General features: G+C 46.7%; 1 long non-coding RNA gene across 1 annotated transcript in view; it reads left to right on the top strand.

Annotated features, from left to right (window-relative positions):
- The window catches only part of LOC307220068, a 49168-nt gene extending 22352 nt beyond the window's left edge, over positions 1-26816 (top strand). The window contains exons 2-4 of the long non-coding RNA XR_013840681.1: positions 18111-18262; positions 20390-20509; positions 25603-26816. This is a non-coding gene — a long non-coding RNA (uncharacterized lncRNA). The remainder of the gene's footprint in view (positions 1-18110; positions 18263-20389; positions 20510-25602) is intronic.
- The last annotated feature ends 361 nt before the right edge of the window (positions 26817-27177 follow it).

The raw sequence follows: 27177 nt of genomic DNA, 5'->3' as shown, positions 1-27177 counted from the left end.
CCAAAGGAGGAAAGGGAAAGGAAGGGAAAGGAGCAAAAATTAACAAAGAAAATAAATTGGATTTGGGAAAGAAGGGAAAAGGAAAGATATCACCAGGACGATCCATCGAAGGTAAATCACCCTCTCTTGGCCGCACAGAGGACATGCTGTTGCTGTTCCGAATGCACACGCCAAAAGAGGAAGCTCTGGGTCACGTGCATATATAAAGGTCCCTCGATCCGTTTGGACTGCACCCCATTGGCCAGATTGAACCCAGCATCGAGGGACCTGTACCAATTGGGTGTTGTGGCTGACCAATCTTACCTACCCACAACACAGGGTTTCGGTTTCCAGGTCTCACCACAACACTTTAAGGGAGGACACGATATACCTCATTTTCCCAAAAGTCTTTAGGTTGAGATTCCAGTGCAAGGAATAAAGATGGAGCTGCAAAAAAGAAGAAGGCATGTTTTGATCTTCCCTAGAAATAGGGTTGTGATGGACTGGCTGTGGGGTTGGCATAGCCAGAGGAGAACAGGTTAGAGCAGGGTGGGGGGGAAATTAAAAGCTATTTTTGTGTCTCTGGTGTTTTGCCTGCCATGGATGTCTTCTTGGGCAACCAAGAGAGCATCATAATGTAAGCCACCTGTCTGAAGAGATAAAATTTTGTACTAAGATGCTGCTACAGCTGGTTCTTGAATGGCTGGTGAACAGGGGAAAGGAGTGCATTGACAGGCTCCCCATAAAAGTGAGCCAAGCACCCCAATTCCATATGCCTTCCCACTTAGTCCAGTATTACAGAGCTGATGAACTAGGAATGGAGAACTGGCCAGAATTTAGGCCCAGGAAAGGGCCAAAGGTGGAAGGCAGAGTCCAGGGTGGGTGTTGGAACAGAGGAAGCGTCAGGTCATTTCAGGGAAGAAGCCAGGCCAAAATGGTTGCTTAAAAGAAGAGCAGCTTTATTGTAAAAGAACAATCCAGAACAACATCATGACTTGCGGCTTCATCTGGACTCAGGGCCACCTACAGCTGCAATAACAGCATTAAGTCTACATCACAGAAAAGAATGCAATCAGCCTGGTTCAGCTGCCCTTTATTTCCACATCTTCCCAAGTGTAGTTTTGGTGCTAAAGAGAAGTGGCTGATGGCTCGGTGGGTGGAGCTTGGTGAGCTAGGGTGGCATCATGGATAGCTCTAGTCGGTTAGAACGCGGTGCTGATGTGCTGGGCCTGGGGGTAACTCGAGTAACGCGGTCAAGGTATGGTCCCAAATCCAAGGGTTGTGCAAGGAGTCAGTCCAACAGGGCCAAGGCAGGACACGAGGCAGGAAACCAGGCAAGGACAGGTACAGGATCACAGGCAGGTACTAGCAAACAGCAACATTGCTCCCGCAACCTGGGGCGGGGTCCAGCAGCCTTTTATCTCTGTCGGGGTAACGGCCGGTCCTGATCCCCTGGTGACTCACCTCCCTGTCTTGCCCGCGAGTACTTAGGTCTCTCCTTCTCTCAGACCTCAGTCTATGCAGCTTGGGAGATGTCGGTGGGTTACTAGACCCAGAGGCCGCCTCAGCCTCTCCTGACCCAACTGGTAGTGGAGCAGTTGTAAGTGATTGCCCAACTGGAGGCAACGAGGTCATCCCTCTGACTCGGCCCAGCTGGTGCTTGTTGCAGGGGAACCTGTGCAGACTGGGGCTCTTCAGAATCAGGCCCCAGACTAGGTTCAGATGCCGCCTGAGGCACAGGATCCGGTGCGGACTGAGACTCCTCTGGCTCCGAGTCTGAGCCGGAGTCCCAGGCCATCACAGCTGGTAACATAACACCAAAGTTGCAGGTTTGATTCCTGTATGGGACAGCTGCATATTCCTGCATTGCAGGGGATTGGTTTAGATGATCCTCAGGGTCCTTTCCAATTCAAAAAAATTCTATGATTCTATGACCTTAGAGATGCCTGATTGAGGGAGAAAATGGTATCAGATGAAACCACTGGCTGTTTCATCAAGGACACAGAGGTGCCCAGGCCACTTACACCTTTTGGGGCCCCTAGCCATAATAAAAATTAAAAACAATGGTCAACACATAAGAACAAAATAGGGTGCCCCCTTCCTTCCTTGCTTCAAACTCAGAGCAAGGAATAAAAGCAATCTGCATGGTAGCAAGTCTGAGAACCAACACAGATATTGAATGGGAGATGTGGAAACTCCTCAGTTTATCAGGTCCTGCTATTCTCCCACTCATTATGTGAAAATTATCAACTCGTTATGCAAATGCTCACCTAGCAAACAATTTCTTGGGAATGCATTGTGTTTGGTAAGTGAGACCTGTGTGTAATTAGGCTGCAATCCTAACCCCACTGAGGCTGCAGGGGCAAAACTAGGCATTATTTCACTGGGTCAAAGACCTGGTTTGGCTCCCAAATGCATTTGCGCACACGCACACACACACACACACAAACAGGCAGGGAGCATAAATGGTGCCCCTCTGGGGGCTTCACCCGGGGCAAAAATGCTGGCTACCCCCCCCCCCCATAACTATGGCTCTGCTTAGGGGGAGGAAGCCCCATTGAGTTCAATATAACTTACTGTACGTTCTGGCGTATAAGACGACTTTTTAACCCCGGAAACTCCTCTAAAAAGTCGGGGGTCGTCTTATACGCCGGGTATGGGTTTGCTGGGCAGTGGCAGTAGGCGGCGGGCTCCGCACCAGGAGGGAGCCGCCCAGCAAAGCTGGCTTAGCTGGGCAGCTTCCTCCCGGCGCGGAGCCCAGCGAAGTTGCCGCATATAAGAATGGGCGTATAAGTCAACACGCCAAATTGGCAGCTGCCAATTTGGGGGTCAACTTATATGCCCAGTTGCCTAATACGTCGGAATCTACGGTACTGCTGAGTAGACATAAGGGTTAGGACTGCACTGTAAACTGCTTTGCAAATGGCATTTTAAAACTATGGTTAGACTTTGTTGGCAGATTTCTCCATTTGAGGAAAGATTTTTGCATTAAATCAGGGGGAAAGCAAACTCTGTGTTTTGCCATAGTAAGTGTATAACATGTAGGTAGTTTTTGTAAAGCGTTTTATTTTTGGCTACTTTATCCTATGAATGGTGATACGGTATGCTGTGGCACATGCTCAGTAGGAAGCTGTGTTGCTTAGCAACAGCTTCAACTCCAGAACTGTTGCCTATGAGGGGTCTCTGGGAGGAGGGTGACAAGCCTCACCCCTGTTTCGTAGTGGTGTTAATAATGCCACAGTACAGTTTGATCCTATACAAACCAAAAGGGCTTTAAAATCTTTCTTTTTGCTGTCGTCATTTCCCTCAATTTTAAAAGAATGCAAAAGAAACACATAAGAAGAGAAAATGAACAGAGAACAACTTCGCAGAAGATAATTCCGAAAATACCTAAGATCAATGCACAATTAACCAAATGAACTTTTCATGATGGTAGTTCACCGCAACACATGCAGAGTGTCCATTAGCGTAGCCCAGTTTCTTGTTTTGTTTTTGTTAAGTATAATTGTTTAATTCCCACTGAAATTGAGAATGCCTGTGTGCATCACTGAAAGGGTTTAATTGGAAGATTCCATTGAAGCTAAAGAAAAGCTCTCTAAGCACATAGATGGGTTGATAATTAACTGTCACTGTCTCTGCTAGCTAACATGTGTTTAACTGTAGATCACATGAGAGGTATTGAATTGCAGATTGCCATCTTGGGGAGTTGGTCTTTGGTGGTCTTTTGTTCCCAGGCTCTGTGGGAGAAAGATGTGTGAATGACTCACTCCAGGAGCTCAACAGCCTTGGGGTTGGAATACAGACTAATGGAGCCTGTGTGTGAGAGAAAGCGATATTTGTCAGCTCTGATTATAAGTTATTTAATTTCTAAGAAGCTGACCTGTGCTGAACATGCACATGATCTTATGAAAATGTTTGGATGTACTGTTTTTTCTGTTTTGAAGAAAGTTCTGCAAGTAAAGCTTTGAATCAAACTTATGGGTCTGGACAATGTTTTATTCCAAAAGGAGACAGTTCTTATGCATCCAGTTGCTTCAAGCTGCACAATATTATTATCTGCAATAGGTAAAGGTAAAGGGACCCCTGACCATTAGGTCCAGTCGTGGCTGACTCGGGTTGCGGTGCTCATCTTGCTTTATTGGCCGAGGGAGCCGGTGTACAGCTTCTGGGTCATGTGGCCAGCATGACTAAGCCGCTTCTGGCGAACCAGAGCAGCGCACGGAAACGCCATTTCCTTCCCGCCGGAGTGGTACCTATTTATCTACTTGCACTTTGATGTGCTTTTGAACTGCTAGGTTGGCAGGAGCAGGTACCGAGCAATGGGAGCTCACCCCGTCATGGGGATTCGAACTGCCGACCTTGATCGGCAAGTCCTAGGCTCTGTGGTTTAACCCACAGTGCCACTCCAAACCCCCACCCCAGGTCTGTCCTATCAGCAATCTCATTTCCTCTGCCTGTGGAGAAGACTGTACATCTGCTATCTGATTCACTCCTCTTGTGTTGGCCACTGAGGGAGTCAGACATATTATCCTATCTATCATTCTGTGGGGATTGTATTGGTTGCCTGCAACATAGAATGGTCTTCTTCTTTGGTGATCACTTGTAGCCGAGTAAACACGGTTTTAACAATGAGTCTGTAAGTGACTGTGGAGCCCAATTCTGGATCCACACATCCTTCTGCAGTGGGGACGTTGGTTTCTGGGTGGGAGTTGATCACGGTGTGGATTTGCCAAATGTGCCTTCCTCTTAGCACCTTTCTCCCTTGCATCCTGAGTTTGAGTGTCTTCAAAGCCCACAACACCTTTGGTAAAGGCTGTTCTCCAGTTGGAGCGCTCGCAGGCCAGTGTTTCCCAATTGTTGGTGTTTATACTACATTTTTTTAAAATTTGCCATGAGACAGTCTTTAAACCTCTTTTATTGACCACCAGCATTACACTTTCCATTTTTAAGTTCGGAATGCTTCAGTTGTATGGACTCCTTGTGTCCGTTCCAGTGAATAGACAAAACTGGGACCTAGGTTCACCCCTCTGTCACAGACAGCCTTCTAGCTTCAAACTGGAACTAAGGGGCTGTAAAGTGGAGTCACTATGCTAGCTTCCTGGCAGGTGTGTTGCTGTTGTTCACTGGGACTGAAGGGGGCAAGGTGGCAGGGAAGTTTGTATGGTGCAAACGCACCAGCAGGTGTGACAATTGGCTCCACCAGTCCATTTGCACCATGCCAACCTCTCCTTTCTCTTGCCCCTCCATCTTCTGGTAAGCAGCAGAGACCCACATGCTGGGAAGCTGGTGTAGTGACCCCATCTCATGAGCTGCTTCTGAGCTAGAATACTATATATTGCTTAAATAATACATCTGTTAAGGGCAGAAACTGTGTTTTATTTTTTGCCTCCCCGTCCACCCATACTCCTTACTCCCAAGACTTCTTCTGCTCTTCCCTGAGAGTTGCAGCTTTTTTTTTTTTAAAGAGAGGCATGTACACCAGGCATGTACACATTCAGCTTATTATTCAGGTCCAAATTAGATCTGTTAAATCTTAAGCTCTGTGTCCACACCCTTCCACTCAAACTGAATATAAGAAGGAATCTAAAAAATTTGCAGAAGTGGATACACAGAATTACCTCCTGAGCTGATTAAGCCTACAGAATTGCAGGCAAATCTATGCAGGTGTTTCATGCAGGGAACCATTAACTTTTTTTCTTTCAAGAAAAGATATTTAACTTTTGTTGCTTAAGCACGTACAGTGCCCTGCCTAAATCAGTGAACAACTCCCCCCCCCCCATCTCTCTGCATAGTTATAACTCAGGCACATGTGTGCATTTAAACACATGCTTAGACCAGTGTTTTCAGCAAATGGCTGAGCTCTCGGTCCTTTCCTAGGCTTCATCTTTAGCTACCAGAGGCATTGACAGTGCAATGAGAAAATAGAAGTAACAGCTTTAACATCAGGATGATTGAGATTAAGGCTTTCTGTAGGACCAGGCTCAGAACACAGAACAGAGCAGTCCTGGCTGAATCAGAACAGGTGGGTTTCTTTTATTATTATTAATGAAACTTCCTGCAAATACTGTAGAGGATTAGCTCAGCAGAAAGAGAGCTGGTTTAGAATAGTTTCCCCTGTAATTAAGAGTTGCTCTTGCTTTTAACATGATGGAGCATTCAAAAATGGCATCTCCCACATGCAACTCAGCAACTGTAGGCAGAAAATTCTCGTGATAAATCACTAGCACAGGCCCGTTGGCATTCATGAGAGTTACAGAAACAGTATTTCAGTGGATAAATGGTTCTAGGGAACACACATGCATGGATTCCTGAGCTCTGGCAGGGTAAGGGCTTCAGAGGATCCAGCAGGCTGCTTTAGGTCCGAACTGTGACATGTTAAGAGGGGACGTGGGCGGCGCTGTGGGTTAAACCACACAGCCTAGGAATTGCTGATCAGAAGGTCAGCAGTTTGAATGCCCGTGACGGAGTGAGCTCCCGTTGCTCGGTCCCTGCTCCTGCCAACCTAGCAGTTTGAAAGCACGTCAAAGTGCAAGCAGATAAATAGGTACCACTCCGGCAGGAAGGTAAACGGCGTTTCCGTGCGCTGCTCTGGTTCGCCAGAAGCGGCTTAGTCATGCTGGCCACATGACCTGGAAGCTCTACACCGGCTTCCTTAGCCAATAAAGTGAGATGAGCGCCGCAACCCCAGAGTCAGTCACAACTGGACCTAATGGTCAGGGGTCCCTTTGCCTTTACCTTTAACTTGTTAAGATACAGTTGTACATTTATCCACTCCATGTTTTCAGGCTTTGTCTTGCACATGACACCTGAGTATGTTTGTTGTTTGAAGGGTTACAAATCTATCTCTATTCTAGCTATTATTCTAGTAAATTTGGTTTTATACTTATAAGCCAGTTAGTGGTGGTGGTGTTTTGTTGTATTATTATTACTGTCACCACATTTGATACTTTGTGTGTATATACCATATAACTGAAAGTGGCACCAAACATTTCCCCTTTGTGAGATCGCCCTGGCTAGTGGTTGGCACCTAGCCAAGTGAAGAAGGTTGCTTGTAGCAGGCTTGGGGGGGACGGGACAGGAAGCCGACACCCCTCAGTTATTGCTCCACTAATACATCACCTTTAATTGAGCAGGAGATTCACATGAAGGGCAAAGAGTGGTGACAGGAAGTGACAGGGCTAGTGCACAGGAATTTAACACAAGGGTCTGGGCATTTTCTCGCTCGCTGCCTCCCTTCGCCTTGCAGCTGGCTTTGCACTTGGCATAGCTAGGCAGCCTGAGGGGTGAATGTGCCTTTCTCCTCAGCCAGAAGCTGGGGAACCATCAATTCACAGTGATGCTCAGTTAGCTCATCTGGTATTTCAGATCCCGGTGTATTCTTGCTCCATTAGATGGGGAAATTCACCAGTTCATCTCCCCAAGCTGTTCACCTCACTTCATAAATGCAAATTGAATCCACAAGACAAATACAGTGCCACTGTGCTTTCTACTAACCAGTTATAGTATCACCCTTTTGAGCTTATCCACAAGCTCAGTAAGCCTCCAGACATTCAGGTGGTTTCACATCTTGGAACGACAGCTCTGGATGAACAAATGGCAGCCCTAGATTAATGCTATGCACATATATATGTCTGCCCAAGTTTATCCAAAGTCTAATGCAAGAAAAGGTGAATTGTTAAACCTGAATTGTTCCATAAAAGAATAGTATAAAACAATACCACTATGAGAGCCCCACAATTTTTTTCCCCACAAAAAAGAATGCAATACTTTTCACACAAATTCTTCTCCAGAATTCTGGTGAACTAAAAAACCTGTATATGCTTTTGCGATTGAGCCGTCATGGGTTACTTGTGCTTGTTCAAAAATCTATATCAAGCAAATGTGCGCAATTTCCTCCTAATTTGTATTCTTTATTCTGCATTTTTATCATTTTGCATAATCGCATTCTGTTTCCCTTTCCTGTACTTTCTTTCAGAACTTTGTAAGATTCTTGGAACAACAAACTTTTTGGGTTTTTTATGAGCTCCTGTTGCCCTGTAAAATCTCCAGAACAAATTAAGTTCTTAACCTGAGGTACCACTTTAATCATCATCATCATCATCATCATCATCATCATCATCATCATCATCAAATAATTTATTATTTATACCCCACCCATCTGGCTGGGTTTCCCCAGCCACTCTGGGCGGCTTCTAACAAAATACAGTGGTACCTCAGGTTAAGAACGTAATTTGTTCTGGAGGTCCGTTCTTAACCTGAAACTGTTCTTAACCTGAGGCACCACTTTAGCTAAAGGGGCCTCCCGCTGCTGCCGCACGATTTCTGTTCTCATCCTGAAGCAAAGTTCTTAACCCGGGGTACTATTTCTGGGTTTGTGGAGTCTGTAACCTGAAGCCTCTATAACTAGAAGCGTCTGTAACCCGAGGTACCACTGTATTAAAATACAATGGTCTGTTAAACATTAAAAGCTTCCCTAAACAGGGCTGCCTTCAGATGTCTTCTGAAAGTCTGGTAGTTGTTCTTCTCTTTGATATCTGGTGGGAGGGCGTTCCACAGGGCGGGTGCCACTACCGAGAAGGCCCTCTGCCTGATTCCCTGTAACTGGTTCCCCAGGTGCCCGAGCAGCTTCCTCCGCCACTGCTGGCAGGGAGCCCCGCTTCCTCTTCTGTCTCCAGACCCCCACTGGCTTCCTCTCCCCATAGACTCATAGAACTGTAGAGTTGGAACGGACCCTGAGGGCCTGAGGGTCCTGCAATGCAGGAATCTCAACTAAACCATCCACAACAGATGGCCATCCAGCCCCTGCTTAAAAATCTCCCAAGGAAGAAGAGTCTACCACATCTCGTGGGAGTCTGTTTCACTGTCAAACAGCTCTTAGTGTCAGAAAGTTCTTCCTGATGTTTCATCAGAATCTCCCTTTTCGTAAGCTGAATCCATTGGTTCAGGTCCTAGCCTCTGGAGCAGGAGAAAATAGGCTTGCTCCATCCTCCATGTGACAGCCCTTTGGCCATTTGAAAACGGTTATCATAATGTGGCAGGACCTAGAATTTGGATCTCGCTGCCTATTGACATCAGGCAGGCAAGTAGGACCAGTTCAGACAATACTGAACTGAATGGCCTGACTTTAACAAGGCAGCTTCCTAGACTCCTAGGGTCCAAACAGCCAGGTCCTTAGCATGCAAGTGTCACCCAGCTGGGATTAGGGAAGACTGTCGGGTGCTAAAGACCTGCTTGCCTGGCTCCAACCAGGAGTTAAGTGCTCATTCTTTAAAGAGCACGACAGCCGCACTGTGCGATGAACCCATGGAAAAGCAGCTCCACCACAGCTTCTTGAAGACCCGGAAACAGCTTCACATATGTGAAGCCTCCTTCTAGTTTATCACATTTATTCACTGCAAATATTGACCGTGAACATTTCCGCAAAGGTTACCAGCCAGCTGCTACTTCATGCTTACGTATCATAGGTGTAGTACAGTGGTGCCTCGCAAGACGAAATTAATCCGTTCCGCGAGTCTCTTCGTCTTGCGTTTTTTTCGTTTTGCGAAGCATGGCTATTAGCGGCTTAGCGGCTATTAGCGGCTTAGCAGCTATTAACGGCTTAGCGGCTTAGCGGCTATTAACGGCTTAGCGGCTTAGCGGCTTTAAGAAAAAGGAAACAAACTCGCAAGAACTCGCAAGACGTTTCGTCTTGCGAAGCAAGCCCATAGGGAAATTCGTCTTGTGAAGCACCTCAAAAAACGGAAAACTCTTTCGTCTAGCGAGTTTTTCGTCTTGCGAGGCATTCGTCTTGCGGGCCACCACTGTATTCGTGCTCAAAACGGTGACACTCCCCTCTGCAGGACATTCCCTCTTCAGCTACTTACCTGTGATGCAGGAACTAACTAGATGCACATGCAGAAGCCCTCCTTCCTTTCACTCAGTTGGCTTCCACCAACAGGGAGTTTTTGAGAAATGGGGCTGGGAGTCCCATGAGATGCCAGTGAAGGAAATCTGAGCTAATCGGTGAGGTTTTTGTCACTAGTGCCAAGGCAATTTCGCCCTCCTCTCTCTCATCTCCCTCTCCCACCATTATATATGCAGTGCAACTGTTTTTTGTATTTGTATTTTGTATTTGGGTGGTAAGATTGCTCTTATACAAACAGCTTCCCTCTGTCAGTTTTCTTCCTTTCTGGCGCTTTGTGAGGAGCTCGGATGTGCTCCCTCTGGACTAATTTGGAGAGAGATGATTAACTTGTTAATATCTTTTCCTTCTCAAAAGTCTCAAGCTCTCTGCTATTAATTCTGTCAGATTTCGGCAGGCTTTCTGGTCATACGACAAAGCACACAAAGTAGTGAATGTAATTAAATATTGGGGCTGTGCTCAGACTCCAGCAGATTCATTTTGTGGCTCCGATTTGTAAATCCGGATCAGGCCCAGTCTGGTCCAGACCGATCCAATCCTCTCCCCAATGCTTTTTAACATCTTTATGTGCCCCCTTGCCCAGATTGTCCAGAGCTTTGGGCTGGGCTGTCACCAATATGCTGATGACACTCAGCTCTATCTGCTGATGGATGGCCACACTGACTCGGCCCCGGACACACTGAGCAGATGCTTGGAGGCTGTGGCTGGATGGTTTCGTGGGAGCCGATTGAAACTAAATCCTTCGAAGACAGAGGTCCTATGGCTAGGTCGGGATGGCATGGGGATGAGGGACCAACTCCATTCTCTTGCGGGGGCCCAATTAGTGCCATTGCCTTCCGTTAAGAGTTTGGGTGTAATCCTTGACGCCTCCCTTTCCATGGAGGCGCAAGTTACAGCAACAGCCAAGGCGACATTTTTCCACCTTCGCCGCATCAAGCAGTTGGTCCCTTACCTTTCCCGCCCTGACCTGGCCACAGTTATCCATGCAACGGTCACCTCCAGGCTGGACTACTGTAATTCGCTCTACGCGGGGCTGCCCTTGAAGCTGTCCCAGAAACTCCAGCGGGTGCAGAATGCTGCAGTGAGGCTCCTCACGGGGTTTCTGCCATGGGAGCACATTCACCCAGTGCTTTTCAAGCTGCACTGGCTCCCAGTGGAGTACAGAGTCAGATTTAAGGTGCTGCTTTTGACCTTTAAAGCCCTTCACGGCCTAGGACCCTCGTACCTATGGGACCACCTCTCCCGGTCTGCCCCACGGAGAGCCTCAAGGTCCATAAATAGCAACACCCTAGTGGTCCCAGGCCCTAAGGAAGTTAGATTGGCTTCAACCAGAGCCAGGGCCTTTTCAACCCTGGCTCCAGCCTGGTGGAACGCTCTGCCTCATGAGATCTGATTTCTTTCCGCAGGGCCTGTAAGACAGAGTTGTTCCGCCTGGCCTTTGGCTTGGAGTCAATTTGATTCCCTCCCCCTCTTTCTTTTTTCCTTTCTCCTCCTGTGATGAGGCTGCATTTTAATGTTTCAATATTTTAATGTTGTATTTTAATCTTGTTTTTAAGTTGTATTCATTCAACTTGTTTTTATTATTGCTTGTTAGCCACCCTGAGCCTGGCCTTGGCTGGGGAGGGCGCGGTATAAATAAAATTTATTATTATTATTTATTACTTAGGAGTAAACATTCTCTTATTCACTGCCAGCAGCAGCAGCAGTTAGGGTGTGGTTACTGCTCATCCACATTTCAGCTCCAGATTTATTTCAACCGTATTACATACTGATTAATTAACTCAGGTCTGGGAGCTTTTCTTGTTGTTCTACAACTGTGGCCTGTGAAAATGCAATCTTATCCTCTGAACTGGAGCTTGGTTAAGCAAAATCTCTCTTCAGATTTTCCTCATATCCGTTTAGATCCGATTTAGTGGGTAAGATGTATTGAACCAATGCCCACTCTACTGCCCAGAAAATGAAGCGAATCGAAACAAAAAGTGCTGAACCTAAATTCACATTCAGTTCTGAAGTCAGTGCAAAGTCCTAGTTTCCAGCTCCAGCTCCTCATAGCTGGAACGTATATTTATCTTTTCAATGCCTCTTAACTTTCCAAAACTGCTACGCTGGGTAGCTGGGTCTTTAAAATGTGGGATGAAAAAAGCCACAAATCAGGAAGGGACAAAAAATTAGTAGAGCAGAAAACACCAAATGACATGGAGCAAATTCTGTACGTAATAGACAGGCTGGCAGGCTTTTTGTTCCACAGTGTAACAACTAGATGCCTTTGCAGCCTGCAAAGAATGGAGGGGTCCCTGCTGGCTATTAGTTGGGTGAGCATCTGTTCTACCTATGGAGAGCTGCAAGCTGCCTGATTTAGTACAGAGAACTGCATGCCTGTGGCTGATGTGTACACATGTGAGTTGTGGTGGGAGGCAGCACTTTGTGGCGGTGTCCGTTGCAAACTCTGCCTCAGCCTAATGCTATGGATGGGGGTCAATAATAATAAATAATAATAATAATATCCTGTTGTGGTGCCCATTTTTCTTTCCCCAAGAGCTTACATTTGCTGGAGTTCCAGGTGCAGATTAAATCTACTGCCATGGCACTAGATCTGTTGTTATTTTTCTCCATGGAGCTTGCAGAGGAAATGGGTGGGTGGGAGAGAGACAGACAGAAGACCTGCTCAACCAATTTCAGGTCATGTTTTTTCTCTCTCTTCTCAGAGCTTTAGCCTCACGTCCCTTAAGTGCCCAGCAAACAGGCACCTCCCCACGTACACCTTGGCTTCCTCGTGCTGTGCTGGGTCTCCCTTACCAGTGATTGTTAGCTTCACAATAATTAGGCAAAGCAGCATCTAACACAATTGTTTCAGCTTGAGCAAGCAATTAGGCCAGGCAGTGAGGCCTGATAATGAGCAATATCCGCCTTCTCCCCCTCCTTCCCTCGACCCATCACCGGGCAAGCCGTTGTTATTGCTTCACAAGCTTCCTAACACACTCTGGCGCTGGCACTCGGAGCAGCCCCACAGCTATGGGCTTCACCACACACAAGCACAGCAGCAGGGAGGGAGACCTAGAAGCTGGAGCGGTTTTTCTGTCTTTCGATGAGGCTTATCGAAAGGTTGAACCAGCGGCGTAGCGTGGGTTGTCAGCACCCGGGGCAAGGCAAGTAATTTGCGCCCCCTAACCCGGGGCAAAGCAAGTAATTTGCGCCCCTAACCCCTAACCTGCCGCTGCTGCCAGCTTCTTCTTGCTGCTGCCTGGGCTGGGGTATTTACGGTAAGGTAGCCACGGCGGCGGCGGCGGGTCCGTGTCAGGTGATCTGAGGCGAGTTGCTGCTGGCGCTGCTGCCCAAACGACGCCGCTTGCCCGGAGGAGGAGGGCAGAGAGGCGAGGAAAATGCAACATGGCCCAGCAGCAGCAGCGGCGGCGGCGGGGCTGTGAGGAGGGGCTGCCTGGCGCGCCCTCCGCGGCTCTGACGCGCGGGGACCGCGGCGAGCGCTGAGAGCCGCTGCCTGCCGGACGCCTTCAGCCCGGACGCGCGCACAGCTCATCGGTTCCGCGAGACATGGGGCTCTGCTACAGCCCGCGCCTGAGGCTCTTCGGCGACTCCGGAGGCAGCGAGCGCCCCCCCAGATGTTGCGCCCGGTGCAGCCGGGGCCCCCTGCACCCCCCACGCTACGCCACTGGGTTGAACGGATGCAGGAGCCTTTGCCTGCAGGTTGCTCTCTGGAGATGCAGAAGCATGCCCGTGGCAAGCATCTCGATTTCTCATGGGCTGAGCTAAAACGGCTTTCCAAAATTCTCCATTCTTTGTGGGCAGCAAAATTGGGATGCTGACTATTCCGCGCATTTAATGGAACTCTATTACGAGTTCATTTTGGTGAACGAAGGAATCAGTGGACCAAGGAGATGACTGGAAAGAGTACGATTTATTGGATCATCAGGAGCAAGAAGAACAAGACTGACGAACAGGGGCACTTGGCCCCCTTTATATACCTTAAGCCGGCCCAGGCAAAACACACAACTCACCTGTGATATGTCACCTTGAAATTAGCAAATCACAACACTGGCCCTATCTCAGCAGGGATTGGCTGTCTGCCAACTACGAACAATATCATTGGTGGGTTTTTTAATCCTTTCTGTCTTTTGTTATGCAGATGAAGCTTCTGAACTCCAGGAGGCCAGAAGGCCTCGGCCTGCATTGCATGCAATACGTAAAATCACCTGCCCTGTGAGATGGGAATGCCAGCCAGCCAAGGAAAATATTGGTGCATGCAATGGCATTTTATATCCTTTATCTCCTATATCATTTTAAAATTGCATAGTCTCCAACTGCCCTGAAAATGCTAGGACCATCATGAAAGGCCACCATGGCTTCTTCCTTTGACACGCAGGGTCCTAAATAACTGACGCCCTGGGGCACCTTGAATGATGGCCAAGTGTGTTGTGGGTTGGGGAAGCTGTTAAGTTGTGGGTGAACATATCAGACGGCACAGCGATTCTTCAAACAGCTCTTATTTATTCACAGGCCAGAACTGAACTGAACTGAAGGGTTCAGCCAGCCTGCTTATATAGAGCTCCACTAGAACGCAACAGTAACCACTTTCTGTAACTATCCAATCACTGAACGTCACTTTCAATCCCTTATTTGCATATGTGGACCTGAGTGAAAACTATCTATAGTATCCCCCTGCTGGCCCAGGGTGAGAACTTCAGTACATAACACCAGCCGTGGGCAGCACTGGCTTCCCTCCCTCCTCTTAGATAGATATAATCCTCCAAGTCCTCTGAAAGGGTTAATGACCCCCCCCCGGTTTTCCCTACCTCTTGGCTACCTTGTGTTGTACAGCGAGCATTTTTCTTTCCTCTCCATCTTTGCGTTCTGTTTGGCTGTGGTGCTTCCACGCTCGGCTGTAGCAAAAAAACATAAAAGCGAGCTGGACTCTATGTGGGACCGGTGCTCATTTATTAATTGTCCCCCCCCCATCCCCACCACCGAAAGGCTCCTGGTGGAGGTGGAGAGAGGAAATGGGGGTCACACCCATTCAAGGCTCTGCCCCACCGCACCCTCACGCCTTCCTTCTTTTCAGGCTGCTGGGGCCCTGATCCTGGTGAGTGCCTTTATCAGATGTGGGGTGAGACTTGTTTTGGGGGGACAGAGAGGAAGAAGGCAAGAGGAGACTTTTCCTGCTTTCCTGCTCCCCCCCCCACCTTTCTTTATACCTACTGGAAAAAAGACCCTTTTGTTCAGTCTGGGAGATTATAAATGATGACATGGGAGGGGAGGGGGGAATTTGCGGGGGGGGGGGGAGCAGACTGAGTGTTGCAGTCCTCCCCACTCCTGCATTTCTTCCTCTTTACCCCCACCAGGCAGGAGGAGGAGGAGACAGACTCTCTGCACAGGATCCACAAAACTGGCCCACTATTTGAACTGGCACTTGTGGTTTTTCCTTTGGCCAATTCCATCTCTTTCCACAGATTCTAATGGAATTTTCTCAGCTTGCAGGGGAGCAAAGCATGAGTGCCTGCAAGTCCTCTGCTTTCCTGCTGGCAAGTGTCCCAGCGGATTAAACTGCATAATGGGGAGCAGAATTTGCAGTGGCGTAAGGAGAGGTGGGATGCGGGTGGCGCTGTGGGTTAAACCACAGAGCCTAGGACTTGCCGATCGGAAGGTTGGCGGTTCAAATCCCCGTGACGGGGTGAGCTCCTGTTGCTCGGTCCCTGCTCCTGCCAACCTAGCAGTTTGAAAGCACATCAAAGTGCAAGAAGATAAATAAGTACCGCTCCAGCGGGAAGGTAAACGGCGTTTCCATGCACTGCTCTGGTTTGCCAGAAGCGGCTTAGTCATGCTGGCCACATGACCCAGAAGCTGTACGCCGCCTCCCTCAGCCAATAGAGCGAGATGAGCAGCGCAACCCTAGATTCGGTCACGACTGGACCTAATGGTTAGGGATCCCTTTACCTTTTATGTCTTGACAAGTTGCTATGTCTTGACAAGATGTTGGTTGGTGGTTCATCTGACTTGGAGGGTGGTGTTTTGCTCTTCTGCAGGTGCATGGACTGTAGGAATCAATGGACCATTTCTTCAGCCTGGGTATGTGGTTAGAGCCAACCTTAGCTTGATCCGAATAGCCTCAGTGGACTGAAGCACTGTTCACCAACTGAGGCAGGTGTGTCCCTTGTGGTTTCTCCAAGAGAGTCAGAGACAGCTTGAGACATAGTTTATTATACTATGGCAATATCCCATTTGTAATACAGTGGTACCTCTGGTTGCGAACGGGATCCGTTCCAGAGGCCCGTTCATAACATGAAAAGAGTGCAACCCTCAGCGGCACGTCTGCGCACACGCAGGTTATGATTTTCCACTTCTGCGCATGTGCGAGTGCTTCTGCGCATGTGCGAGTGGCAAAACTCGGAAGTAACCCTTTCTGGCACTTCCGGGTTGCCGCGGGACTTAACCTGAAAGAACGTAACATGAAGCGGACGTAACATGAGGTATTACTGTATTGCAATGCTTGTGGGGCCATCTTTAAAGAAACTACAATTCAGAGGCTACAGTTAGTGCAAAGTATGGCAGCTAGGTTATTAATTTGACCTGGATATATCTTGCCAGTTTTAAAATAGCTGCAGTGGCTCACAGTCCATTTCCAGGCCTAATTCATTGTGCTGACTTTGACCTTTAAATGGTGTAGAATCAGGATTTTTGAAGGACTGTCTCCTCCTACACATGCCTGCCCAGGTATTAAGGTGCTCCTCAGAGGTTTTTCTCGGCGTCATTCCATTACCTGATCATAGGACCATGAAGTGAGGCAGGTGATAAAACGATTTAAGTTGTGGCACACTATCTCAGGACTGCTCTTGGCAGAAAGCTAGCCTGTCAGAAGCTGTCTTACCATTTCAGCACCAGGTGAAGCCCTTTTTTTTTTATTATTCACTCAAGCTTTCTAGTTTTAGTTCTGACCGGTGGCACTATCTGGCTCTCCCTGCTGTTCTGTTTTCATTGTTGGGCTGTATTCCTATGATATTTATCTCTCCCTCTTTGTACTGCGTTTACTCAAGTTCGTCATCATGCTGTGATGGCAGTCTGGACCACTAGGCGGCAGAAGAGGCCCATGGAGTGACCTTTTCAGAATCAAGTCAGAACCTGAATGGGGCTTCTCAGGAGAAAAACGTGGGAAGGAGAGGCTTCGAGGGAGGGTGACATCATCGTGCTGGAGAGCAGCTGTGGATAGGAAATAAGGTGGTCTCCGGAATGGGGACCTGTTTGTGAGCTTGGAAGCTGAGGAAGAAAGAACCCGTGGTGGTCCTGGGGAGGGAAAAGGAGGTAGGAGAAGAGAAGAGAAGATGTTGCTGTCCTGAAAAGAAACATCCCTCCTTTCCCTTTGGGGTAAAGGAGATTGTGGTCCTGGAGAAGGAAACCCTGGGGGAGACCAACAGTTTAACACATTCATCAGCCACTTAACAAGAGCCGTACTTTACAAAATAGCTTCTAAAATACAGTGGTACCTTGGGATGCGAAAGGGATCCGTTCCGGAGCCCCGTTCGCATCCTGAAGCGAATGCAACCCTCGTCTGCGCATCTGCGCATGTGTGGCTCGCATTTTGCCACTTCTGTGCATGCACTTGACATCATTTTGACTGTCTGCGCATGCACGCGCGGCAAAACCAGGAAGTAACGCACTCAGTTACTTCCGGGTCGCCGCGGAGCGCAACCCGAAAATACTTAACTTGAAGCACATTTATCCCGAGGTATGGCTGTAGTCATCAAAACATAAATGATAAATATATAATTTAAGACCTTTTAAAACATCCATTTTAAATAAGTAAATTAATTAATAACAGTTGAGGAGGAACAAGGTTCTTAAGAGGAACAAGTTTCTTACGTTTTCAAATCTTTTTCTGTTTGGTTTGCTAGATGCCAACACAAATCAAACTCTTACATCTGATTAAGAGTGAATAGGGAGGGTGAATGTATTAGGAAAGCGGAGGGGAACCAGAGAAGGATGCAAACGTCTCTCTCTCTGCAATTTATTCTCCAGATGGACAATATCACACTTTCCTAGAATTCATCTCATTTGCTAGTCCCTTCCCAGAGGTGACCTATGTTTGCTAGGTCAGCACAGTGCTGCGTCCTTTAAATTTATCTCCCTCTCTCCTTTTTGTTCTAAATGCTGTTTGCGGCATCCTGTTTAGCATCCTTTGCAAAATCAGGTGGCTTTCTAATGCTCCTCCTCTTTTGCCTCACAGATCAAATGAGGATGTCGAAGGAAAACTGAACCGGGTTTATTGTGACAAAGCTTCCTTGGGCTTCGGGGCATGGTGAAGTTGTCAAGAAGAGCCAGTATTTCAGAGAACTAATGTGATACTACAGAGGACTTCACAAAACCAACTCTCAGCAGGTATCAAATGGATGCTGTTGCCAGCCTGACTCCGTGTGCTGCATATAATTCCTGGGTCAGCAGAAGACCTGCGGAAGTTCCAGTCCTAGTCAATGGCTCCCAGAACCATCTGTCTCCATCAGGGGTGCCACCTGAATAAAATAGGGAGGGAGGTAATCTCTTCCCTGCATAATCAGTCACAAGATATAGGGCAGGGGTAGGCAACCACAGAGCCTAGGACTTGCCGATCAGAAGGTCGGCGGTTCGAATCCCCGTGATGGGGTGAGCTCCCGTTGCTCGGTCCCTGCTCCTGCCAACCTACCAGTTCAAAAGCACATCAAAGTGCAAGTAGATAAATAGGTACTGCTCTGGCAGGAAGGTAAACGGCGTTTCCATGTGCTGCTCTGGTTCACCAGAAGTGGCTTAGTCATGCTGGCCACATGACCCAGAAGCTGTACGCCTGCTCCCTCAGCCAATAAAGCGAGATGAGTGCCGCAACCCCAGAGTCGGTCACGACTGGACCTAATGGTCAGGGGTCCCTTTACCTTTACCTAGGCAACCTAAGGCCCAGGGGCCAGATGTGGCCTAATCGCTTTCTCAGTCTGGCCTGTGGATGATCTGGGTATCAGTGTGTTTTTGCATGAATAGAATGTGTCCTTTAATTTAAAATGCATCTCTGGGTTATTTATGGGGCCTGCCTGGTGATTGTACATGAGTAGAATGTGTGCTTTTATTTAAAATGCATCTCTGGGTTATTTGTGGGGCATAGGAATTCGTTCATTCCCTCCCCCCCCAAAAAAAATATAGTCCAGCCCACCACATGGTCTGAGGGACGGTGGACCGGCCCACAGCTGAAAAAGGTTGCTGACCCCTGTTATAGGGCATGCACACCATTTGAATGGCAGTGCCTAGGAGTGGGCTCCTTTCCTCTCCATGGTGTACTAATGGTTTTCCACATTGGAAAGGGACACAGAATACTTTCAGAATTTCTCTCACTGCATCTGAGAAAATCTTTGTTGTGGCAAACCTGGTAAAGGTGCCATTTCCAACAGTAGGAATGGTTACAACAGTGTGTAAGACCGTACTTGTGAATAACTGGGTCACACACATTCCTAATTCCCATGATCATTAGAACATGGGGAAAGCTGCATGTCTGAACTGGACCTGTGTTGTCCCTGCCCCTTCAAAAGATAGTAAAGAGTGTCTTTAAAGCCTTAAATGGATCAGGACTGCAATACCTCAAGGACCGTCTCTTTCCCTATGAACCTATCTGGACCCTGAGATCACCTTCTGAGGCCCTTCTTTGTGTGCCTCCTCCACGAGAGGTCAAGAGGGTGGCAACACGAGAACGGGGCCTTCTCTGTAGTGGCTCCCATCTGTGGAATGCTCTCCCCAGGGAAGTTTGCCTGGCGCCTTCACTATACACCTTTAGTCGCCAGGCAAAAACGTTTCTTTTCAACCAGGCCTTTGCCTGACTTGATTTATATCCTTTACCCTTTTTAAAAAGGCTGGCTCTTTTGGTTGTTGTTTTTTTATTGGTTGTTGGTTTTGTTTTGATTTTATGTATTTGGTATTTTATGTGAACAGCCCTGAGACCTTCGGGTATAGGGTGGTATAGAAAACAAACAAACAAACAAACAAACAAACAAACAAACAAACAAATAAATACTTCCTGCCAATAAAATACATCTGAATGTGAATTTGCATTTCTTCTCCATCTCCATGCTTATGGAAGAGTGTAATGTTCTCTGTGTAATGTTTTCCTTCTCTCTCTCTCGGGAATAGATTGTACCCACTGACACCAACTGTGCCAGCTTTCATTCTTTTACACTGATTCTTCCGCATGTCATGGATAGCTCAGTTGGTTAGAGCTTGGTGCTGATAGTGCCAAGGCTGCAGGTTCGATCCCTGTATGGGTCGGCGGTATATTCCTGCATTGCCAGGGTTGGACTAGACGATCCTCAGGGTCCCTTCCAATTGTAAAATTCTACAGTTCTCTACAATTCTGTTACGTGTGCGTGTGTGTACACATGCACACACTTCACCTTGGATGCTGCTTCTACCAGCTACGTAGAAAGGAACTGAAAAATTATTTGGAGCCATCCAAGCAAAATCCAAAACATGTACTCTCTCCTTATGTTTACATAGGAGAACATCGCCTGACAAATTCCAAGACAATCTTGTCTGACTGTACTCATGCACCAATGGATTCCTGAGGATCGATGTTTCCCGAGGCAGACAGATGCCAACCGATCCCTATTAACACAGGTCATTGCAGCTTGTCTCAGATATAGCAGTAATAGCTGTTGTTTAATAATGCAGATAAGCTGCATGTTTCTCTATTGTGAAACACGGTTCCTCTACTATATTATTGTAATACAAGTTGGGTCCTTCTTACAGATTGGAAATAAATGATGTTGTTGGGATCTGTCTGTCTTAAGATATGAGGGAAGAGAGTGCCGGGGGGGGGGGGTTTAAACCATTGGAGAGCTAAAGCACCTGCTGTGGCTGTAGAGACCGACATGGAAGAGAAATGTTTTATTGTAAGTGGGGCAGATGAAGGCGTCTGGTTTACAACCTATTTTATTATTCTAGACTTCATTTTGTTGATTTCCCCTCTATCAGGCAACCCAACTGAAATATACTCGGAGTCGAGTGTGAATTTCATGCTCTTTATTCAGCTCGTAGTAGCAATGAATGAAACTTTCCCCAGAACGTCTAGCTATATATATACACATTATTTACACAATGGGCCCCCCGTGTGCTTGGCTAATTCCGGGCTGCTCCTGTAGGCCAATCAGGTTGCGGATTCACTTCCTCCAGAATCCTGATTGGCTGCTCCTGCAGGCCAATCAGATCGCTGATTCACTTCCACCTGGAGCTGGATTGGGTGGCTCCTGCGGACCAATCAGATACTGCTGCATTCTGGATCCTATTGTTCTAGGATTCAGCTCAGTACGTAACACCAACCATCATTATGGTGGACCATGATTCTTAGTCAAAGATCCAAACACCTATCAGGACACAACTTTTACAAGAGCTGCCGTAGCACTAGGTGGGGGGTGGTGAGGACCTGACTTGGGGGCAGAGACTGAGACAGCCTTCCTGTTGGCTGTGACAATAGACAGCTGGTGAGAAGCTCCTGGGCCTTGCAGCTATCCTTGAAGTACTATTTTTATGAAGGGTGCAGTTGGCACACAAGCTCACATTTCTCACATGGCACCCTGCTACCCATTTTTGGGGATTGTTTGCTGTTGGAACCTAGACACACTCAGATGTTCCAGATGCATGGACACATATGAGATGCTTTCCTATAACAGTCTGAACATGCAGAAATACACTGTATTGTAAAAGGTAAAGGTAAAGGGACCCCTGGCCATTAGGTCCAGTCGTGGACGACTCTGGGGTTGCAGTGCTCATCTCGCTTTATTGGCCGGGGGAGCCGGGGTACAGCTTCCGGGTCATGTGGCCAGCATGACTAAGCCGCTTCTGGCGAACCAGAGCAGCGCACGGAAACGCCGTTTTACCTTTCCGCCGGAGTGTTACCTATTTATCTACTTGCACTGTGACGTGCTTTTGAACTGCTAGGTGGGCTGGAGCTGGGACTGAGCAACGGGAGCTCACCCCGTCACAGGGATTCAAACTGCCAACCTTCCGATCGACAAGCCCTAGGCTCTGTGATTTAGACCGCAGCACCACCCACGTCCGCGTACACTATTGTACACAGCTCTTTTTGTTGTACTTTTTCTTCAAAATCAACCAAAAAAAAAATTTTTTTAAGGACAGTTCGTATTTCAGGCAATATCCAAAGCAAACTGGAACAAGGAGTTCCTTTAGCTGAGTGTTAACATCAGTGTGATTGGAAAGACATATAGTCTTGCTTTTTTCCTTCACCCAGTGTATGCCTTTTGTGTCTATTTCTTCAGCTGGATGAGATTCTTATTTTTCGTCATCTTCAGACTGGTTTTGACAAAGCAGGAAACAGCTGTGGATGTGATTACCTGGCCTGATAAGCATCTTATTGTGAATGCTCTCCTAGATTAAGGAAGGGAGGAATTGAAAAGGAAGGACATTAAACAATAGCCCCCAGTTGAAGGTAGGGCTTTTCCAGGAACTTTGCCCTTCCTGCCCTAGTTTAGCTTCTTGGAGCAGTACCTTGGGAATTCGTTCCCTGTGACCAGCTGCTGAAAGGGACACCTACGCTAGTAAAACTGTAATATGTAAATGACATTTGTATGTTGTTTGGTTCAGCTGAGATATGTGCAAGAGCCAAACAACAGATACATATGTGATTCATATGCATCTTCTAGATTATCAAATAGCCACAAACCGGGGTGGGGAAAAGACGTTAGCCAGGGGTTTCTGGCATTGTTTGAAAATATAGGCTATATATTAAACAGCGGCCAATGAGAATGGGTCCCTCCCAGAGATCCCTGCCTGAAATGTTTATGAAACAGCACAGGAAACTCCAACTAGTTTATAATAAAAGATCTGTCATTTCACAGAAAACAATTCATACTGATGTTTGTGTGTGATCATTACCTGTGAACTATCCAGTTCATAGTACGATGACTATCTAGGACAGTGGTACCTCGGGTTAAGAACTTAATTTGTTCTGGAGCTCCATTCTTAACCTGAAACTGTTCTTAACCTGAGGTACCACTTTAGTTAATGGGGTCTCCTGCTGTCGCCGCACGATTTCTGTTCTCATCCTGAAGCAAAGTTCTTAACCCGAGGTACTATTTCTGGGTTAGCGGAGTCTGTAACATGAAGCATCTGTAACCCGAGGTACCACTGTACTGTATGTCCTTTTTGAACCAGTGGGGACATTTTGAATTTTGAGAGAATTTTTTGAGAATTTTGCTATGGTCGCATAGCTGAGATTTCCTCTAGCTCCAAGCTCACATTCTCAGCTCTCCTGGGAAGAAAGAAAGAAAAATATGGCTGAGAGATTCCAGCAAATGTTTGCCATGCTCGCACTTAAAGAAACAGGAAAGAATTAATTTAAAATACTGGTTGGACTAGTCACAAAATGGCTGCTGTGTGAGGTGTGGCACTCACAGAATTAGAAAATCAACCACCCCCAGCAACTTCATGCTAACCACAGGGAGTCAACTATGTCCTACAGCTCCTGATTTTACATGCACCCACCACAGTGATGCTGTCATCACCTAATAACAACAGGGAACACTCCTCAGTTCCAGTTCTCATTTCACAGAAATTGCTTAGAAGGGACCTGCACTTTTTGTTCCATATCTTTCTTTCTAGGAGAGCTAGGTACTTTTTATTGAAAGCTCATAGTTTGGGTTTGGGGCACCCGTGTCATGGTGCTCGCAGGCACTGGGCTGGTGACCCCTGGAGTATCATGAAACAACTTGTCAGGTGGTCAACCATAGGCTCCATTGTGCCTCAATGTTCCCAAAAGGAAACAAAGACCTTGCATCTCTTGGAGTTTGGGGTGGTTTCTTTCAGTTAGCAATAACTGCAAATGAAAAATGAGAATCTGCTTGTTACATTAATGGATATTCTTCATTTCCCCTTTCTGTGACTAGAAATTTATGCTGCACAGCCTTTTTTTTTTTACTCAGAAGTGTATATAGATGTAGGAAGGCAATGACAGATACTTCCAAAGCCATCACATTTCTCCCACATTTTTTTTTTTTCATCAGAATCTTCTTCAGTAATATTGGAAGGGAGAATTGTTCATTACCTTTGTTACTGAGATTGATTTCTCTTGACCCATCTCCATGTTGCCATCTGTCTGTATCATTTTTATTACAGAATGTAGTCTAGGTCTCCTCTCCCCCCCTTCTCCACACACAATATTGTACATGTTCTCTCCCCCAGAAACACCAAATCAAAGAGCCAGGCAGTTGCACATTATGGATTTCACATCTTTTGCAGTGGTGGCATGAAAGGTTTCCATGGCAACTCCAAGGCTCACTCTCTGACACCGGGCTTGAAAACGCAAACATTTCCAGTTCTTCCACAATAGCAGTATTTCCACAGTCACCCTCCTGAAGGGCGGCTGATGTGCCATACAGTATTTCTGTGCATTAAAGAAGGTGTGCGGATGTCTTTAATAGTGCCAGTCTGTACCAGACACTGAATCGAACAGGTCCCAAAGATATAAAATAGTCACGTTTTGTTAGACAGAACTCCATCTTGTCTAGGGCTATTTATTCGGACTGGCAGCAGCTCTATAAGATCTCAGGCAAATGATCTTTTCTAATGGTACTACGTGAGAGCCTTTTAAAACTGGTGATAATAATAATAATAATAATAATAATAATAATAATAATAATAATTTATTATTTATACCCCACTCATCTGGCTGGGCTTCCCCAGCCACTCTGGGCGGCTTCCAAAAAAATATTAAAATACTGTAATACATCAAACATTAAAAGCTTCCCTAAACAGGGCTGCCTTCAGATGTCTTCTAAAAGTCTGGTAGTTGTTCTTCTCTTTGACATCTGGTGGGAGGGTGTTCCACAGGGAGGGTGCCACTACCGAGAAGGCCCTCTGCCTGGTTCCCTGTAACTTGGCTTCTCGCAGTGAGGGAAGCACCAGAAGGCCCTCGGCACTGGACCTCAGTGTCTGGACTGAACGATGGGGGTGGAGACGCTCTTTCAGATATACTGGACCAAGGCCATTTAGGGCTTTAAAGGTCAGCACCAACACTTTGAATTGTGCTCGGAAACGTACTGGGAGCCAATGTAGGTCTTTCAAGACCGGTGTTATATGGTCTCAGCGGCCGCTCCCAGTCACCAGTCTGGCTGCCACGTTCTGGATTAGTTGTAATTTCCGGGTCACCTTCAAAGGTAGCCCCACATAGAGCGCATTGCAGTAGTCTAAGCGAGAGATAACTAGAGCATGCACAACTCTGGTGAGGCAGTCCGCGGGCAGATAGGGTCTCATACTGCATACCAGATGGAGCTGGTAAACAGCTGCCCTGGACACGGATTTGACCTGTGCCTCCATGGACAGCTGTGAGTCCAAAATGACTCGCAGGCTGCGCACCTGGTCCTTCAGGGGCACAGTTACGCCATTCAGGACCAGGGAATCCTCCACACCTGCCCGCCTCCTGTCCGCCCAAAACAGTACTTCTGTTTTGTCGGGATTCAATCTCAATCTTTGATGCCAAGGATGTGTTCTGTCACAGAGCTATGGTCAATGGTCGCTGGTCACTATCTATCCCCACCAAAGTGCTGCTGTATTTCACAGAATCATAGCACTGTAGAGTTGGAGGATCATCTAGTCCAACCAGTATTTTAAATTAATTATTTCCTGTTTCTTTAAGTGCGAGCATGGCAAACATTTGCTGGAATCTCTCAGCCATATTTTTTTTTCTTTCTTCCCAGGAGAGCTGAGAATGTGAGCTTGGAGCTAGAGGAAATCTCAGCTATGCGACCATAGCAAACCCCCCTATCTTAGCCACCAATCATAGCCACTGGCCCATCTTGTAGATCATTATAGTTCATTTATGTGAAGTTCAGTAAACACTTGTGCAAAAACATGTGTACTTCAGTTGTAGTACAAACATGTATGTTGTAACAACTAACAGGTCTGAATCTACTCAGAAGTAGGGGGGAAATGCATTCACAGAGTACACTTTCTCTGAAAATATTATTATTGATATACTTGCATTTCCCCAATGCATTTTCCCTAAAATAAGCATTTTTGTAGGCCTTTCCCCATAAAATACTCTTATCACTTATCTGAGAATGCTATTTGAATCTCAGAACCACCATTGCATAGGGTGGGAATGTGAGTACCGTAATCAGATTTGAGGATGCCCACCCCTCCAGCGACTAATCATGGGCCTGAGGACAATTGTGTTGCAACACAACACAACACAACATTTCAAGGGTCTTTTTTATTGAATTTTTTTAATTAAATATTTTCTTGGGTTTTTTCAAGGGTCTTTTCATAGAAAAGAACAGAACAAGTAAAGCCTAATTTAGTTCAAGATCCAGTAGTTGTTTTCTGAGACCTGAACTACTTTTTAATTCTTATGGGCAATCATGCATTCTTTTTCTCCATAGCATCTTAAGGAGCAGTTGAGTGGGACCATCATTCCTATAGCTATATATTTTATGTCTGTTCCCAGTCCTGCGGCTGCATGCAGAAGCAAACCAGCAAGTCCTACAAGTTTTCCAAGTCAATCCTCACATTGCAAATAGATTAAAGAGAGGAGGCTGGTCCACTAGGTCTACTGGTAAATATAATTGCAAGTAAAAAAAAGGTAAAAGCCCTTCCCCTCCATAAAACTAACTAACCAAAGCCACACTCTTTCCTGGTCTCCATGTACTCTTATCCTTCCATCTGAATTTAGAGAAACTCCTGAAAATAGTTTTGTCAATCTTCCATTCTCTGACCGATCAGCTCTCTGCACAATCCAGCCAATCCCCATTCAGAACAATATTGCTGTGACCAGGAGGTCCCTCCCATCCATCTGGGATGGGTTGGGGGAGGGATGTGAAAAATCTACATTTTGAACTGCAGACTCCTGAGAAATAGCACTTTGCAGGTTATCCTCCCTCCTCCTTTCTCCTAATCTTAAATGCAGATTTGCATGCTGAACACTGTTGTTTTTCTTGCCTTATGTTTAATAAATAAAGCTTGTGAAAATAATAGAAAAGAAATGCTGAGTGGTGAGGATAGTAGTTTTCTTGGCTATCTTGTATTAGGTAGACGCAGTGTTTCTCAAACTTGGTTCTCCAGCTGTTGTTGGACTACAACTCCCATCACCCACAGTTTGCAGAATCAGTGGTCAGGGATGATGGGAACTGTAGTTCAAAACCAGCTAGAGAACCAAGCTTGAGAAATACTGGTTAGTGTCTGACTAGGGCAGGAGTTGGCAGAGTGCCTGATGTGGCCCACAAAGACCGTTTTACTGGCCCATGAACCGAGCCACCCGCTTGGCGAATCCCCCA

This window comes from Podarcis cretensis (genome assembly GCF_951804945.1).
Source record: "Podarcis cretensis genome assembly, chromosome: 7".
NCBI classification, from domain to species: domain Eukaryota; kingdom Metazoa; phylum Chordata; class Lepidosauria; order Squamata; family Lacertidae; genus Podarcis; species Podarcis cretensis.
The sequence above is the reverse complement of the archived record's forward strand: the minus strand, read 5'-3'. Positions and strand labels throughout refer to the sequence as shown.